Genomic DNA, 17,986 nt, shown 5'->3' on the forward strand with positions numbered 1-17,986 from the left:
GTGGCAGCGGGAGGAGGGGACAATAGGGGAGGAGGAAGGACAGACGGAGACAGCACCAGAAAGAATCAGGCCCAGAGGCTATGCTGCACTCAGTGCCTAGCAACTGGACATGAAGGGCAAAAGGTATGTGTGTCAGCTCTTGACCTCCATCACCAGTCAGGGCTCAGCATCCTTGTATCAGGAGGGTTACTATGGGTGACTCTGAGTATGATTGAAGCCAGTTCTGTCTTCCTGGCTAGACAGCTTTGAGCTGGTCACTCCACCTCTCCGGGGCCTTGTAAGATTGGGAGTACAATAGTACCTAATTTGTAGGGTCGTTGTAGGGGACTAAATGAATTAATGTTCTTAGAATAGGGTCTGACACTTGACAGCTTTTTATAAGCATCAGCTATAATTGTTTGATAATCAGACACTTTTGGAGGGGGTGTACTGGGGACCAGATCCAGGGTTCTGCACATCCTAGGCAAGCTCTCCACCCTGGGCTACATCCCCAGCCCTGATAATCAGACCTTTGTGATGTTCATAGAGTATTGAGAGCCTCAGCCTGTGGCACTAATGACATGTGGTACTCCATCCCAAGTGTTACATCATTTAATCCCCACAAACTTCCTCTGAGGTAGTCGCTCTTATTCCCATTTTTCAGAGAGGTAAAGATGTTTGCCTAAGGTCACACAGTAAATAATGGCAGAAATAGAACATGGTGTTGTTTAACTCTTAGAAAGAAAAACAAAGAGATGAAAAATGGAGAAGGAGAAAATGATGACAAAGAAGAGAAAGAAGGTAAGGATTAGTGTCACTAACAACACCACAGAGACAGAATTGAGTTTAGGTGAGACAGGTGCGGGCAACACGGTGACCACTAGGCCGGGCTGGGCTGCCTGCCAAATGAGGAAGTGGCTGGGAACCGGGACTGAGGGAGGGCACCCAGGAGGAGACAGGGACTTCTGGCCCCAGTGGGAGCTGAAGCAGGGGCAGGAGAAGGAGGAACCTGAGGTTAGGGTGCTGGGGGTGAACCAGCTGCAGGAAGCCCCCTCCCCCATCCACACGTCACACCCCAGCACTCCCAGGCCTGGGTGAAGGAAAGAAAAGGGGAAGATGGCTGCTGGTCATGGGGCAGATGCCGAGTGCCAACAGGGGAGGGGAGGGCAGCTGGGGGCTGCTGGAGGGTCGGGGCAAGGCTGAGGCCATGTTGGCTGCGCACAGCTGCCCCTAGGTCTGGCCAAGTCTTACCCCTAAAGAACCCAGAACCTTCCCATTAGGTCTAGAGCAGGCCTGGAAGAAGAGACCCTGTACCCTCCATCCCCACCCCCACCCCAGAAACAGCAGGCTGCGGAGCAGAGAAGTGAGCTGGCTGAGCAATCAGAGGCAGGGCGGATTCTGGGCTGCCAGGCCCTCACCTGACAGGTGTTCACAAGCTCCCTCTGGTTTCCGGTGGGAGCAGGAAGTGGGGCTCAAGTGGGAGCAGGAGAGCAGCCTGCTGAGATGGTCCAGTTTTTGTAGCATCTGTAGGAAGGTCTGGCACAATTTGCGTGTGCTCAAGGAACGTTAATTCCCATTCTCATGACTGATATTGTTATGAGTACATCCAGTCTTGAGTTCTGGGCTTAATAAAAATCCTCCCCCAGCCCTTCAGCATCAGCCTCCTGACCCACCCTCCAACTCCAGCCAGGTCCCGACTATCCCCAGAAGACATCCAGCCTGACAGTCAGGACACCCGGGTACCATCCAATCAGAGCAAACGTGGTCTTTGGGCTGAACTGAAGTCCTGGAGTCCCTCTTTAGTTGCCGAGATGTGTGTAGCTCAAGGGGTCCCAAGGGAAGGGACTGGAGTGATGGCAGACACCTATGAGATATGAGCTAACAGTATCTTTACCAGAAAGAAGTGAAATACCTCAGGATTTTTGCAATGGATACAACTGTGCTAGAGCAGAGCACAGAACACAGGCCTGATGGGCAGGTAAGAGTCACCCTTTGGGTGAAGGAAGATAAAATGGACAGTATCCTGGGCTCTGCCTCACAAAGGTGCCAGGCTGCAGGAAGCTGCACTGAGGGTCTCCACGTAAGACCTGCACAGTGGCCCAACCTGTCCTGGCAGCAGGCCAAGAGTTGGGGAAAGCCACAGCAGACTTTCCTGGAAACAGGCAGTCTGTTGAGCTGTGACTAGGTGACCTCGATGGAAGCTGCAGTTGTCCTCCCCACCACAGCCAGAGGAAGCTTTTTGAAATATCAGACAAGCAGGCTTGAGGTTGTGGCTCAATGGTGCAGAGTTACCTAGCACACTTCAGACTCTGGGTTCCATCCCCAGCACTGCAAAAAATAAAAAATCAGATGAATATTCTAATTTTTAAAAATGGCCCTAAGAGCTGAGCATGGTGGCACATACCTGTAATCCCAGTGCAAGATCAGCCTGGGCAACTTAGTGAGACCCTGTCTCAAAATAGAAAAATAGAAAGGGCTAGAGATGTGACTCAGTGGTAAAGCAACCCTGGGTTCAATCCCCAGTGCCAAAAAAAAAAAAAAAGTGGTCGAAGGTTTTTTGAACAGACACTTCACAAAAGACACAAATGGCCAATAATGAGCACGAAGAAAAGTACTCAGCATCATTAGTCATTAGGGAAATATAAATGAAAACCACAATGAGACACCGCCGTGTACCCGCTGAAATGACTAAAATTAAAGAGATTGACCCTTTCAAGTGTCATCAGAGACATGGAGCAATTGGAAATTTCATATACTGCGGCTGGAAGTGTAAGGTACAGCGAATGCGTTGGTAGTTTCTTAAGTATTCACCTATCCAGCAATTCCACTACTAGTTATTTACCCATGAGAAATAAAGACATAAATATGTGGGTGGTCTACAAGATCTCCCCTGCCTTCCCTTCTACCTCTCTCCCCCTCACGTACTATACCATTCCCTGATTCACTTACTACCCGGCCATCCTTACTGCATCTCGAATAGGTCAAGTTCATTCTCACCCCAGGGCCTTTGTACTTGCTGCCCTTGAATGTCTCCTCCAAAACTCATGCTGCCCTTGTGACAGTATTAAGGGGTACGGGCCTGGGTGACTTAGGGAGACTTTATCAAAATAAATAAATAAATAAAAAGCCGGGAGTGTGGCTCAGTGGTAAAGCGTCCCTGGGGTCCGTTCCCAGCACCCCAAACAAAAACAAACAAAAACGGTGAGAGCTTATGAGGGCTCTGCCCTCCTGAAGACATTGAAGCCTTATTGAGGAAGTGAGTTTCTAATCAAAAGGATAAATTTCTCCAAATTCCTCTGTCTAGCATGTGACAGCTTGCCCTGCTGCCATGGGCAAGCTATGACTCACCAAGAAGGCTCTCTCCAGATGCCAGAGCCCTGCTCCCTGGAGGACTTCCCGGCCTCCAGAACAGTGAGCCAAGTCAACTTCTATTGTTTACAGATTCCCCAGTCTGTGGCACCCTGTCATGGTGGCGGAAAGTGGACTCACACCCTGCCTATAGTGATGCTTTTCCCAAAGTCTTTGCCTTTTCAGGTCTTAGCTCAAATGTCAAGTTCCCACGGAGGCCTCCCCTGACCGCCACTGCTAAAGTCACCCCCACCACCTCCAGTTTCATTTTCTCCCTGGTATTTGTCAAACCCCTGATTCTCTGATTTATAAGTTCCTTTTTTTTTTTTTTTCTTTAAACCATCTGCCATTTCTTCTAAAATGGAAACTCCATAAGAACAGGGCCCTTTCTGTTCTATCCACTGTTACATTCCCAACACCCAAATCTTCTTGGAATATTGAATGAGATGGTTTATTAAACCTGGCTCCTTGTCTCTGAAGGAGACCTGCACACACTCTCTTCTTGATTTTATCACTTGGCAGAGAAAAATGCTACTGTCCCAAATGCTATATGATTCCATTTACATGTGGTGCTGAGAGTAGTCAGATTCATAGAAAGTAGGATGTTGGTCGTCAGGGCTAAATTGGAGGAAGGAACGAGGAATTTGTGTTTTGGTTTTATTTATTTATAAATTTATTTATTTATTTATTTTTCAATACTGGGGCTGGAACCCAGGGACACTACCACTGAGCCCACTGAGCTATATCCCAGCTCCTATCCTTTTTTTTTTTTTTAAGACAGGATTTCACTAAGTTGCCCAGACTGGCCTCAAATTTCCAATCCTCCTGTTTTAGCCTCCTGAGTAGCTGGGATTGCAGATGCACATCACTACTCCTGACCAAATCAGTTTAATGGTTGTCTTAGTCTGTTTTGTGATGCAATAATCAAATACCTAGTGAAATTTATAAAGAAAAGAGACTTATTTCTTACAGTTCTGGAGGCTGGAAAGTCCAAGGTCAAGATCTCTCATCTGGGTTCCTCATCCCATGTCAGAAAGCAGAAGGGCAAGCTATTTGGAAGAGAGGGAGAGAGCGTTCAGGAGAGGGCCTGATTTACTTTTGTTTTGTTTTGTTTTGTTTGTAGAGCTAGGGATTGAACCCAGGGCCTCCTGCATGTCAGGAAAGTACTCTATCACTGAGTCATGTCCCCAGTCCCCTAATTTACTTTTACAACAAACCTGCTGTTGTAATAACAGATCCAATCCTGAGAGACCCACATTCATCTATTAATCACCTCTCTCTCTCTCTGTTACCAGGGATTGAGTCCAGGGGCACTTTACCGCTGAGCCACATCCCCATCCCCTTTTTAAAATATATTTTATTTTAGAGACAGGGTGTTGAGTTGCTTAAGGCCTGGCTAAATGACTGATGCTAGCTTTGAACTCCCAAACCTCCTGCCTTAGTCTCTCAGACCACTGGGATTACAGGTGTGCACCACCTAATCCAGCCATTTATCATCTCTTGAAGTTCCTACCTCTCAATATTGTTGCATTAGGGATTCAATTTCCAACATATGAACTTCAGGGGACATATTCAAACCATAGCAATGGGTTTAGAGTTCAGTTTTAGAAGATGAAAAGAATTGTGGAGATGGATTGTGGTGAGGTTGTACAACACTGGAATACATTAAATACCACCATACCAAATGCTTAATGGTTAAGATGGTAAATTATATGTATTTTACTACAATAAAAAATTGAAAATAAGAAAAATGCTAGCATCTTCCAACATCCTCTTGCTCCTTCTGCCACGGAATTCTTAGCAGGGCTTAGGCCACTAGACAAGACTGTATCTCCCAATTTTATATGCATCTAGAGTGAGCACACGGCTTCATTCTGGTTGATGGACAGTGGGAAGTGAAGTAGACAATTTGTAGCTCATAGCTTTTGTGAAAGGGTATACATTAATCCTCCTCTTTGATTTTCCCACTTGCTGAAATTTGAATGAGTAAGGGATCATCTTGAAATAAACAGAGGAGAGCAACACCATAGAATGAAAGAGAAATAAGACAAAAGGTTCTGCAGGCCCTTCATCTTAGAGGGGTCACACCATCCCTAGACTAGTAACTTCTACCTTGTTTAAGCCTTTTGTGGCAGGTAGTCTCCAAATAAGGTCACCAAGAATCCCTCTCTCTTGATGTACACATATTGTCCCTCTCATCAGGAGGTAGACTGTCTATTTTCCCCCTGCCTGGAATCTGAGCAGGCCCTGGTGACTTGCTTGGCCAAGAATGCAGTGGAAGTGATGCTGTGCCAGTCCTGAGCCTGGGCCTTAAGAAGCCTGTGAGTACAGCTTCAGTTTTGGGAACTTAGCCTCCATGCCTGGGCCTACCTGGGGAGTGAGCTCTCACAAAGAAGCCCTAGAGGAGGAGACACCATATGGAGAGAGAAACCTCACAGAGGAGAATCAAAAAACCCCAACCAACAGCCCGCACCTAGGCAGGTGACCGGCATCATCTTGGATCTTCCATGCCATCCCAGACACCAGCCAAATGTAGCCACTTGAGTGTCCCAGGCAATACCACATGGAAAAGAATCAATCCACAGAATCATGGGAAATTACAAATCTTTATTTTAAGCCACTATATTTGGGAAATAAGGGATCTGTTACAAAGCCATGGACATTGGAAACAGCACTGTTATCTTGTAAACTTTCTTTAAAATATTTTTTTTAGTAGTCAATGAACCTTTTATTTATTTATATGTGGTGCCGAGAATAAAACCCAGGGTCTCGAACATGCTGGGCAAGAGCTCTACCACGGAGCCACAATCCCAGCCCCTTGGAGATTTTTTTAATGCAGGCAAAGCTATCCCTGCTTGAACTAGCTGAGTTAAGAAGGCGATATATATGAAGACATGAGATGAAGGAAGGCCGAACAGCGTATCCACAGCAGAGAAAAAGCAGTGACAGAACTTCAGACAGGATGGACTCCTCCAGGCTTCTCTGTGTAGCTTGCCCCTGATTCTCTTTGTTGGTCTTCACTTCAGCTCCTCTCTGCTTCTTATGGAGCAGCAGAGTTTCTGCCATCAATAGCTCACTCTTGCTGGTACCATGATTAAAAAAAAAAAAAAAAAAAAAAAAAAAAAAACATGGCCCCAGGAAAGGGTCATAATTGGCTCAGCGTGAATTACCTGATGACCCCCAAACTAATTACCCATGGAATCAAAATCTGTAAGATGACATGGTCCATAAACACACTGAGATGGATAGAGGAAGCAATGGTCCCTAGAATGAAGTACGTGAGAGATGCTGTTGCTCCTCACCCACTTTCCCCCAGCGCTTACCATCTCCAAGCACACCACTGGGCTTCCAACTGTCTGGCCATGACCATCTGACATTGGAACCCACTCTGCCCAAGAGTGGGGCATGCTGGAAGGACCAAAGAATTAAAGCTCCTGAAAGAAGCTTTTAACCAGCAACTGATGGGAGTTGGTAGATGAATGTCCCAGTTCCTTCGCCCCATGGGTGGTACCACTCTAAGGCACATAGTCTGCACTAGATCCCAGAAATTCCCAGAAAAATTAAGCCCCAATCACCGTAGATAACACACCCTTCAGTGACCCACCCTTCCCTGTCCCCTTCCTTACTCCCCACACATCTTCTCAGAACCTCCCAAGTAAATGACCTGCATACAAATCCTCTTTAGTATCTGGTTCTGGGACAACCCTCACAAGGACAAAAGAATGTCATTCCTAGAAGGAAGGAGAGACACTGGGCCATCAGGACAATGGATGCCCATGATAATCCCCATTTCCACCTCCTTCTCAAAGGGCCTGCTGTTTCCACGTTTTCAAAGTGGAAACTGTATGTGCTCATCTCTTGACTCTGACTAATTAAGCCAGAGTTCACATCTGACTCACATGCAATCAGGGTGCTTAGCTGCATGCAATAAAAGACACTTTAACCAGTTTAAACAGAAAAGAGGGTATGTTCAAGGACATCAGAGAGCCTGCTGAATCTCTAGGAGGGTCAGAGGACCAGGTCCTAGGCTACGTATCTTGCTGTCATGGAGTACAGACACCACCGTTCCACTGGTAATACCACCCTGGACTTTCTGCTAAGATCTTTGTTATGTTTCTTAGACACTTGGGAAAATAATTCAGCAGTTCCTCATAAATTTGAATGTATATCGACCATATGACCCAAGGGTATTTACCCAAGAGAAGTGAAAACTCAAGTTCACACAAAAACCAGAACAATATGTGAATGGAGCCTTTATTCATAATTGCCTCAAACTGGAAATGACCCAAACATTCTTCAGTGAATGAATAGCTAAAGAAGCTGGTACAGCCACACAACAGAATACTATTCAGCAATAAAAAGGAATGGGCTATTGATACATATGACAGCAGCAATCAGAAAGGAATGAATTGAGACACACAATGACAAAGACCAATCTGAAATGTAGCATGATACGTGAAAAACTAGATTCAAAAGTCCACATACGGTAAGATCCCAATTACATGACATTCTGGAAAGCCAACCCTATAGGAACAGAAATCAGATCTGTGGTTGCCAGGGCCTGACGTTGAAGAAGCAACTGACTAAGGGAAATGAAGGAACATTCAGGGTGATAGAATTCTACATTTTTATTGTAGTATTGGAGACATGGCTACATGCATTTCTCAGAATTCATAGAATTATACATTTACAAGGGTGACTTTTCCTTTGTAAATTATGCCTAGATTTAAATTTTTGTTTTATGAAATGGAAATTATAAGCACTAAAGAAACTAGTGAAGAGGTGTCATGATCCCTTTATTTCCTATCAGTTGCAATATCAAAGACCATCCAGACATCTCCCACCCTGACTCACTGGAAAGTGTCAGCAGGTGCTGGCTGGCTAGAAGGCATGCAAGGCACAGCGCTAGCAGTCCACTGATATTTTTTCCTCTCCTTCTTCTATTGAAATAGAATTTGCGATTGGGCGTATCATTCCCTAGCTAAGATGATGTTTCTCAGCCCTTTTGGAGGCAGCATCTGCATCTTCTTGTCTTCCAATCAATGGACTGTGGCAGAAATGATGTAGAAAACTTCCAGATTGTGCCCCTAAAGTCAAAGACCAGGCCTTCTCCTTTCTGTCTCTTCTCCTGGTTAGAAGGTGTCTCTGACACTGGCAGTGTAGAGTGAACTTAGACAACAACAGCTAGCTTTTCTGGGTTTGCAAAATGAAGTTTTTAAAAATGTAATTCAAGTAATGCTTGATTGGGCTCTTCAATTGTGGTTCATTCGTATCATAAATGCAATTGTCACCAATAAATTAGAACTTGACCAACTGGTTTGAAGGAATTTTAACTGAGAAGAGCGAAATGTAGAGATGTGAATATAAAAAGAATCCCTTATGAATGTGCATATGCATGTTCACACCTTTGTGTAATGATGGAGAAAGCTAGAAAGGATGCATCTCAGACTGATAACTGGTAATGTTGGTGGCCTGGTCAGTGTAGAGATGGGGAAGAGCAAGAACAAGACAAGGCTGATATTAAAATAGATTCTACTGCCATGTATCACTAAAATGAAACTTTTTTTTTCTGTGCTGGGGATTGAACCCAGGACCTTGTGCAAGCACTCTACAAACTGAGCTATATCCCAGCCCCGAAAACAAAAATTTTTAAAAAATTTTTTAAAAATTAAAAAATCAGGGTTGAAAGTAAATGAAATATATAATGATATTTTGCTGGACAGGATACCCTTTACATAAAATTACATATGTTAAACTATTTCTGCAAAGAAAAATATGAAGGTATAGTCAAGAGAAGGTCCACAGTGGTATCTCTAGGTGATGGGATGTAGATGACTTAGGTTTTATTTATTTTTTGTTTGATTGAATTTTTTACAGGGTGAAAAACATGCAACCAAAGTCAATTCTGTGGGGAAAAAAAACATACTGGACTTCTACTAATAATGATTCTCTAAATAATCAGTCACCGCCTTCTATCCAACAATAACTTAAAATGTGGATGAAAGTACATGGAATAAAATTTCAAAAAGTGCGAAGCACAAGTAAGAGGGCAAGTGATTACAAAACTGTCTGAATAAAACAAGAGAAAAGCCCCAAACTCAAATACCATCACTTTACTCTGACTGCATTTTTCAGTCCAGATGACAGTTTGGGACTAAGTGGGACAACAGTAAAGACTGAGGCCAACCCAGACTGTAGAGTCTGAAAATCAGCTCTTCCTCTGAAAGATGGGTGTGGTGGTGCACACCTGTAATCCCAGCAGGCTCTGGAGGCTGAAACAGGAAAACTTTCAAGTTCAAAGTCAACCTCAACAATCGCTAAAACTAAATACTCAATAGATATTAACAGAGATTAGACAGAACTGAGAAAAAAAAAGTAGGTCAAGAAAATATCAAGGCTGGAGCAGAAACAAAAATACTGGATAAAATACAGAAAATTTCTAGCTTATTTTATTGTGATACCAAAAGAGTGGGGTAGAGGCAATATTTGAATAGATTATATCAATTATACCAAGAATGCAAGATTGGTTAAATATTAAAAAACAGATATTGCTATAAACCAGCACATTATGAGGTTAGGGAGGAAATCATAGAGTACCTCGACAGATGCAAAAAAAATATTGGATGAAATTCAACCTCAATTCATGTTTTAAAATTCTCAGCAGAGTAGAAATAGAAGTAAATTTTTTAATTTGATGAATAACTACCAAAACCTACAGCCAGCATCATTTGTGGTTAAGTATTAAAGCATTTAATGTCTAGTGCAAAAAACTTTCCTTCCTTCAGAGTGAGACAAAAATGCCAGTTGTTCATTTTGTCCTGGAGACATTAACATGACAGTAAAGCAGGAAAATAAAGGTTACTAGCATCATTTTTAAGAGGTGATACAACTGTAGTTACAGAAAATTTACAAGACTCTATAGAATCATTTATTAGACTTCAAGCAGATTTTAACTAGGTTTCTTGATAGAAAATCAATTTTATAAACCAAACAAAAGTAGAAAAATAGCCATTTACATTATTACAAGTTGTCAAATACTTAGAAAAAAGTTTCAAAAACTAGGTGAAAATTCTGTATAAGGAAATCTTGTAAAAGACCTCTTTTTTTTTTTTTTTTTAAACTGGGCATTTAACCCAGGACACTTTATCACTGAACTACACTCCCAGCCCTTTTTATTTTTTGTTTTGAGACAGGATCTTACTAAGCTGCGTAGGGACCCACTAAGTTACTGAGGCTGTTCTCAAACTTATAATCTTCCTGCCCCAGCCTCCTAAGTTTCTAGGATTTCAGGCATGCACCACACACCCAGCTATAAAGACAGTTTTAAAAACTAACTAAATAGTGTGATATATCAAATTACTGGATCAGATGTCCAGTTCCCTCTGAATTTACTTATTTATTCCATTTGTTTATAATCCAAGTTAAAACACTTTTTTCTCTTCAGAACCTTCACGTGAATCCCAAATTTTATACAGAAATACAAAGAGTCAAGTAAAACAAAGAGATTCTTAAGGAAGAACAGGCAGGTGGTCTCACACTGCTTGGAATCAAGACCTATTTATAAAGCTACAGGAATTAACACAGTGACTGGTGGATTTGAATAGAACAGAATCAAGAAATACTCTCATGCAAATGTGACAACCTGGTTTGCAGTAGACATTTTACTACAAAACTCAGTTGTGGGGGGAGACACTCTTTTTAGTAAAGAGACTAGCTAGTTTGCCATCGAAATGGATAAAAATGACATTAGACTCCTATTTCGTTCCACTCTAGATAGATTATGGACCTAGATGTAAAAGACAAAACAAATTTCTTTTTTTCGGTACCAGATATTGAACTCAGGAGTGCTTAACCACTGACTACATCCCCAGCCCTTTTTATTTTTTATTTTGTGACAGGGTTTTGCTAAGTTGCTTAGGACCTCACTAAGTTGTTTTTTTTTTTTTAATTGTCAATGGACCTTTAATTAATTAATTAATTAATTAATATGTGGTGCTGAGAATCGAACCCAGTGCCTCACACATGATAGGCAAGTGCTCTACCACTGACCTATGACCCCAGCCCCAGGGCCTCATTAAGTTGCCGAGGCTGACTTTGAACTTTTGATCCTCCTGCCTCAGCCTCCCAAGTCACTGGAATTATAGGCATGTGCCACTGTGCCCACTCAAAAATTTCTTAAAGATAAGAAGGTAAGAAGGGTAAATTTATAACCTCAAGGAAGGGAAACAGTTCTTAATTAAGACCCTCAAAATCACTAATTATAATACAGAGAGTTGATACCTTTGACTAATTAACATTAGGAATCTGTAGTCTTCAAATGATATTTTAGAGTGATATGATTTTATCTTTATATTTTATGTTGGGCATGGTGGTGCATGCCTGTAAATCCATTAACTTGGGGGGCTGGAGCAGGAAGATTGCAAGTTCAAGGCCAACCTTAGCAATTTAGTGAGACCCTGTCTCAAAATAAAAAATAAAAAGGACTGGGGATGTAGCTCAGTAGTAGAGCACCCCTGGATTCAATCCCTAGTGCCACAAAAAAAAAAAAAAAAAAAAAAAAGCAGGAAAGAAATAAAAAGAAAATTTACCTATCATGCAGAGACCATGTATATTAATATTTCATTCTATTTCTTCCCCTTTCTCTGGGCATATTTTTATAAATTCTAACCATATCATAGATACAAATTTGTATCCTGCCCATTTTTGCAGACAAATCATATTAACCTGGACGGAACAACTATATTCCCTTTGCTTACTTGTGACCTGACCTCCCTGTTATACATTGATTCTTTGCCCTGGAAAGTAACCAAAGGACGACCCCTGACAGTCCTTAGGGAAGAATAAATTAAAGCTAAGATTTCACCTCTCAATTCATCTGTGTTTAGAAAGAGCTGTGAAGTGAGTCTATTTCCTTTTCCCCTTCCCACTGCGTAGAATATGGACAGGTGTGACCAGGAGCCATCCCAAACCACACAGGCTGGGGCACTCTCCTAGGATGGCAGGTTCATAGGTGGAAGCAGCCTGCGTTTCTGACCCTATGAAGCCTCCATACCTTGCCTGGACTGTTTATGTTTAATCTATAGTAGTCTTCCCTTGTCTATGGGGGATACCTTCCAAGACCCCTGTGAATACCTAGGATAGTGCTGAGCCCTATGTATACTGTTTTTCCTACGTCCATATACCTACGATAAGGTTTAATCGATAAATTAGGCACTAAGAGATTAACAATGATGAATAATAAAATCATTTTAACAACATGTTGTGATAAAAGATGTAAACAATCTCTCCCTACACCCCTCCCCACCTCTTTTTCTGAGTCATTTGAACACAACCATTGCACTACAGTGCCAGTTGATCTGACAACTGAAATGGCTACTAAATGACTATGAGGCAGGTAGTATATACAGGGTGGATACACTGTACCAAGGGATGATTCACATCCTGGGTAGGACAAAATAGTACCTTGGGGGATTCATCTTGCTATTTGGAAGGGTGAGCAATTTACAACTTATGAATTGTTTATTCCTGAAATTTTCCATTTAATATTTTTGAAACAGAAACTGTAGAAAGCAAAACCACAGAAAATAGTGTACTGGTGAGAAAGAAATAAAGTTCTACTCTGTTTAAGCCACTGTTACATTGATTTCCGTTTCTGGATCTGCATCCTACATACCCTATCCTAACAGCTCGTTTATAATCAGCAACTTCTAAATTTTTAAATTTCTTTCTAAATTTCTAAATTTCTTTAGAAAGACCAGCCTTGAAGGAATGGTGGCTGTCCATCTCTGAAGTCATTGATATTTTTAATTCACTCATTTCTTCATTCAACACATACTATGTCTAAGCCCAGTAAAGGGTGATGGGGATTCGGTGGTAAACAAAACTGCCCTCATGAAGCTCACATCCTAGAGGAGAGAGACAGGCAATAAACGAGGAAGCAAATATATAAAGATAAACCTCCTCTATTTTCAGAGACAGCATGTTGCAAAATGAGTGGCAGAGGCTGGCTAATTGCTTGTCAAAACTCCTTTTGCACACAGCTGGACTACATTTCCCATCCTCCTTTGCAATCATGCACGGGCAAGTTACTAGTTTCTGGCCAAGCAGTTGTGCTGACTGGTCCTCCAGGCATGACCATAGAAACCTCCCACCTCTTCCAACCACCATGGAGGCTGGCAATGCCAAACGGAAGAAGCCTGAGTTCCCACCTGCCTCCAAGGAACAAAGTCATCCTTCTGGCTTTATTACCCAATAGTGTGAATGAAACATAGATTAAGCCATTGAGATTTGGGGGGGGGGGGCTCTTTGGTTAACAATAGCTAGTTGTTTACCTAATCTAATACACCCTGTGAAGAAAGGACTCTGATAGACTGAGAATAATGACTTCAATGTATCGCTCCGCCCTGTCTCCATGCCCCTTTGCCATCAGACTTCACAGCAATTCCCATCAAAGGGTGGAATCTATTTCTCCACCTGTTATGGTTTGGACCTGAGGATTCCCCCAAAACTCCTGTGTTAATGCAAAAACAGTCAGAGGTGAAATGGTTAGATCATGAGAGTTATGACCTGATCGGCCCATCCTAGTTTAAATGGACTAACTGGATACTAACTCTAGGCAGGTGGGCAGGGCTGAAGGAGGTGGCTCACTGGGGGCATGTCCTGGAGATGTCCGTCTTGCCCCAGGCTCCTCCCTCTTTCTTGCTCTGCTTCCCAGCAGTAATGAGCTGAGCAGCTATTCTCTGCCATAATGGTCTGCCTCACCACCGGCCTAGAGCAATGGAGCTGGCTGACCAGGGACTGAGACCAGCGAAACCATGAGCACAAAATAAACTTTTCCTCCCCTAAGTTGTTCTTGATGGGGAGTTTAATAACTAACATACCACCCACTGAATCTGAGTAGGTCTGATTTGGCTGAAAGAATGAGACACTTCTTTGGTGTGACACTTGCCATCCATAGCTAATTCATGCAGTCTCCCTGACCAAATAAATTCAGAAACTAAAGGCTAGGAGTTTCCTTCTTGTACAACTGTCACGGACTCCAGCATGTAAATGAACATTGCTGCAACAAACAGCTCTTGTAATTTCATGAACACCAACATTCCCCCCATTTCATTTAGCAAGGAGCGCCTTTATCTTCACGTACCTATTAACATCCCATGGATCTTTGTCAAAAGCTGCCAAGATGCATGGTTGCTACCAGTTTGTTTGGGTTCCCCCTCCTTTTTTTGCTATTATTCAAAACTGTCATCAAAATCCTTGTTCTGAAATCTTTTCCTACTTCCTGGATCACTTCTAGATATTAAATTCCTCAAATATAACTGGTAGATCAACAGATGTGCACATTTTCAGTCCCTGGACTTGGGTTGCCCAGTCCTTCTCCAGAAAGGTCATTCCTATTTGCATTCTAAACATGGTGAATGGGGTCTCTCGCCCTCCTGAACTCTCCCTGGCTACAGGGAATCACAATTCAAACATCTTTGCTGATTGACAGACAAAGGGAAGTGTCTCAGTATTTCAAGTAGCAAATCATTCAAATACGACTTAAGATAAACTTAGCTTTGATCTTTTTGTAGTTTTCTTATTTCTTTTGTGATTTATCAATTCCTATTATGTGTCTTTCACATTAATTCATTAATATCTTCTTTATATTTAGGACGTTAACTATTTTTCTAATATCCTTATTGCATTTATTTTTCTGTTTTTCATTTAAGTTTATTTTTATCACACTCTTTTTTGGACATTTGGAATAATCAACTCTTAATACAGTCAAACCCTTCAATTTTTTCCTTAGTGATTTATTCTCCCACTTTAAAGTACAGAAAGTCTTTCCATACACAGAGGTTATTAAATATTTATTTCATCTTCAAGACTTTTATTGTGTAATATTCTTCCCACATTTTACTCTAGTCCATTTGGAATTTATTTTCATTTATCATGTAAGATGAAGCTCCAAATTGATATTTTCCCCCCAAATGGTTGAAATATAAATCCAACTGGTTTGACATTATGCTTCTGTTCTATAATACATTCTTGCTTTCTCCACTCTGTCTGTTATATTACCCAAGGTGATTGTTCTTACACTGAAGTCGGACTTTAAATTATATGAACTCTTTGTTTTTTGTTTTTTTTTTTTTTTTTTTGAGGTGGGGTCTTGCTACGTTGTCCAGGCTGTCCTCTAACTCTTGGGCTGATATGCTGCTCCTGCCTCATCACCCCAAATAGCTGGAATTACAGTGTGTTACCATACATGACTGAGTTCCTTGATTTTACTGTCTTGTTACCAGTATATCCACAGAACCTAGAATCTGGTGCCTGGTAGGATATCAATAAATATCCAGTAAAAGAATGAATGAGTAAATGAATAAATGAAAGAATATAATATATCAGCCCTGATCTGGGCAGGGAGTCTATTTATGTTAGGAACAACATTCTTCTCCTTCCTCTGTGAGACCCACGGATAAGAGGAAACAGTTCACTCTCCCTGTATCAGGTAGCTATTGCCACATAACAAAATACCCCAAAACTCGTGGCTTAAAACAGCACCCTATATTGTTGTTGTTGTTGTTCACACTGTCCTGTGTTTCAAGGATTTGGATAGAAAAGGCCCATCTCTGCTTCACATGATGTTGGCTATAACTAGAATATCCAAGAGAGCTTCTTCACTTCCATGCTGGTTGGATCAGGGAGGACACCTTAAATGGCGAGGGGAGAGCTAGTCTGGAGTCAGAAGTTAAGGGCATCAATTCTTGCTCCTTTCAGGCTTCCTCAGTTCTCCTCCATGTGGTCTCTCTGTGTGGACTCTAGGTGGCCTTTCCATGTGGTCTCCTCAGCAGGGAGCTCAGGGGTCCTGAGTGCACAAAAGCAAAAGCCCCAGTCTATTTTCTGTTACTGTAATAGAATACCTGAGACTGGATAACTTTTAAAGGAAATAAGTTTATTTTGGCTCATGGTTCTGAAGGCTGGGAAATCCTAGATTGTATGCTGGCATCTGGTGAGGGCTTCCACTGCTTTGTCTCATGACAGGAAAGCTGAAGAGCAAGTGGGCACATGTGAAAAAGGCAATACACAGGGGCACCCTTACTTTATAACAACCTGATCTTGTGATAACTGGCCCATTTCTAGAGAAAAGCATTAATCTCTCTTAACAGTCTCGTTGTTTTTGTTTGTTTGTTTGTTTGTTTTTTGCATGCCAAGAATTGAACCTGGGGCACTTAACCACTGAGCCACATCCCCAGCCCTTTTTAACATTTTGTTTAGAGACAGGGTCTCACTGAGTTGCCTAGGGCCTTGCTAAGTTGCTGAGGGTGACTTTGAACTCTCAATTCTCCTGCCTCAGTCTCCCGAGCCATTGGGATTATAGGTGCCCAGCCTCTTAACAGTCTTATCACCTCTTAAAGAATAGCCCTGCCTCTGAATACGGCCACAATGGCAATCAAGATTCAGTATGAGTTTGGGAGGGGATAAACAATATTCAAATTATAGCCACTGAGTTTTAAAAATGAATAGAACTCAGTCATTCAAATGGAAGAGCACGCCAAGACACACCAGTAATAAATCATTCATTGATTCAAGTCTTGATGAATTACTGAAATTCAAGTTAGGGAGATGAGGCTGGAGCCAAAGCAGGGTTCATTAGTTGGGCATAATGGAGACCCTGAAAGTTGCATAAATAAATGTGGCTTTCATCTCGGAGAACAGTGATTCCCAGCAGCATCTGGTTAGCAGAATTACCAGAGTCCAGGTGTGAATATTACAGTTTTGAGGTTCCTAGGCAAATTCGGGGACGCGGGGAATGTCCAGTTTGCAACCAATCCATACATCAGGAAAGGGTATAGGCTGGGAAGAGAGCTGGGAATCATAGTCGTGTAGATGGTCGTCAAGGTCACCAGAATGGAGAAGGTCATCTAAAGAGTCGGGTGAGAAAAGTACTCACCCCAGAACCTCACAGTTTTGTTTTGTTTTTTTTTGTTTTTGTTTTTTTTTTTTTAGTTAGATGTGACCACCAGCTCCTCACATCAAGAGGTAGAATTTATGTAGCCTCATCCTAGATGGCTTGTGACTGTTTCAATCAACAGACAGAAGCAAAAGTGATGCTGTGTGACTTCTGAGGATGTGTCAGAAAAGGCCACACTTTGAATTCCTGGCCCTCTTGGGCCCTTCACCCTGGAAGACGCCAGATGCCATAAAGGATCTTGGTGCTGGAGTAGCTGTGTAATTGTTCTGGTCAACAGCCCAGCCGAGCACCCAACTGACAGTCAGCAACGTTGCCAGCCATGTGAATGAGCCACCTTGGACATGAGCCCAACTGAGCTTTCAAATGACTGCAGCCTCAACCAACATCTGACTTTAACCACAAGAGAGACACCAATGTAAGAACAGCCTGCTGAGACCTTCCTGAATTCCTGACCCACAAAATTGGAAGAAGAATAAAATGGTCGTTTTAAAATTGCTTTATTGGGAGATGTTACTGTGCAGTCATAGATAACTGAAACACTGGGTGGCAAACTCAATCCTAACCCTAAAGTGACCAAATGTGGTACACAAACCAGGGCCTGGCACTGGACAGCAGGCGTGGTGGGACCACCGTCACACTGAGGAACCTGCTCTGGGCTATGACCACCCTTCCCTTTCTGCCAGCTTCTCTGGCTGCAGGTTTTGG

General features: G+C 42.3%; 1 long non-coding RNA gene across 2 annotated transcripts; it reads left to right on the top strand.

Moving 5' to 3' along the window:
• The first annotated feature begins 26 nt into the window (after nucleotides 1-26).
• On the top strand, nucleotides 27-17,777 carry LOC306648439. Of its 2 annotated transcripts, XR_013760377.1 has the most exons (4): nucleotides 27-123; nucleotides 719-780; nucleotides 9,205-9,368; nucleotides 17,317-17,777. It is a non-coding gene; the product is annotated as an uncharacterized lncRNA (long non-coding RNA). The 2 variants fall into 2 exon arrangements; XR_013760378.1 differs by lacking the exon at nucleotides 17,317-17,777 and having other exon boundaries at nucleotides 9,205-9,636.
• Nucleotides 17,778-17,986: the final 209 nt, after the last annotated feature.

Source organism: Sciurus vulgaris, assembly GCF_902686455.1.
Source record: "Sciurus vulgaris genome assembly, chromosome: 17".
Classification (NCBI taxonomy): domain Eukaryota; kingdom Metazoa; phylum Chordata; class Mammalia; order Rodentia; family Sciuridae; genus Sciurus; species Sciurus vulgaris.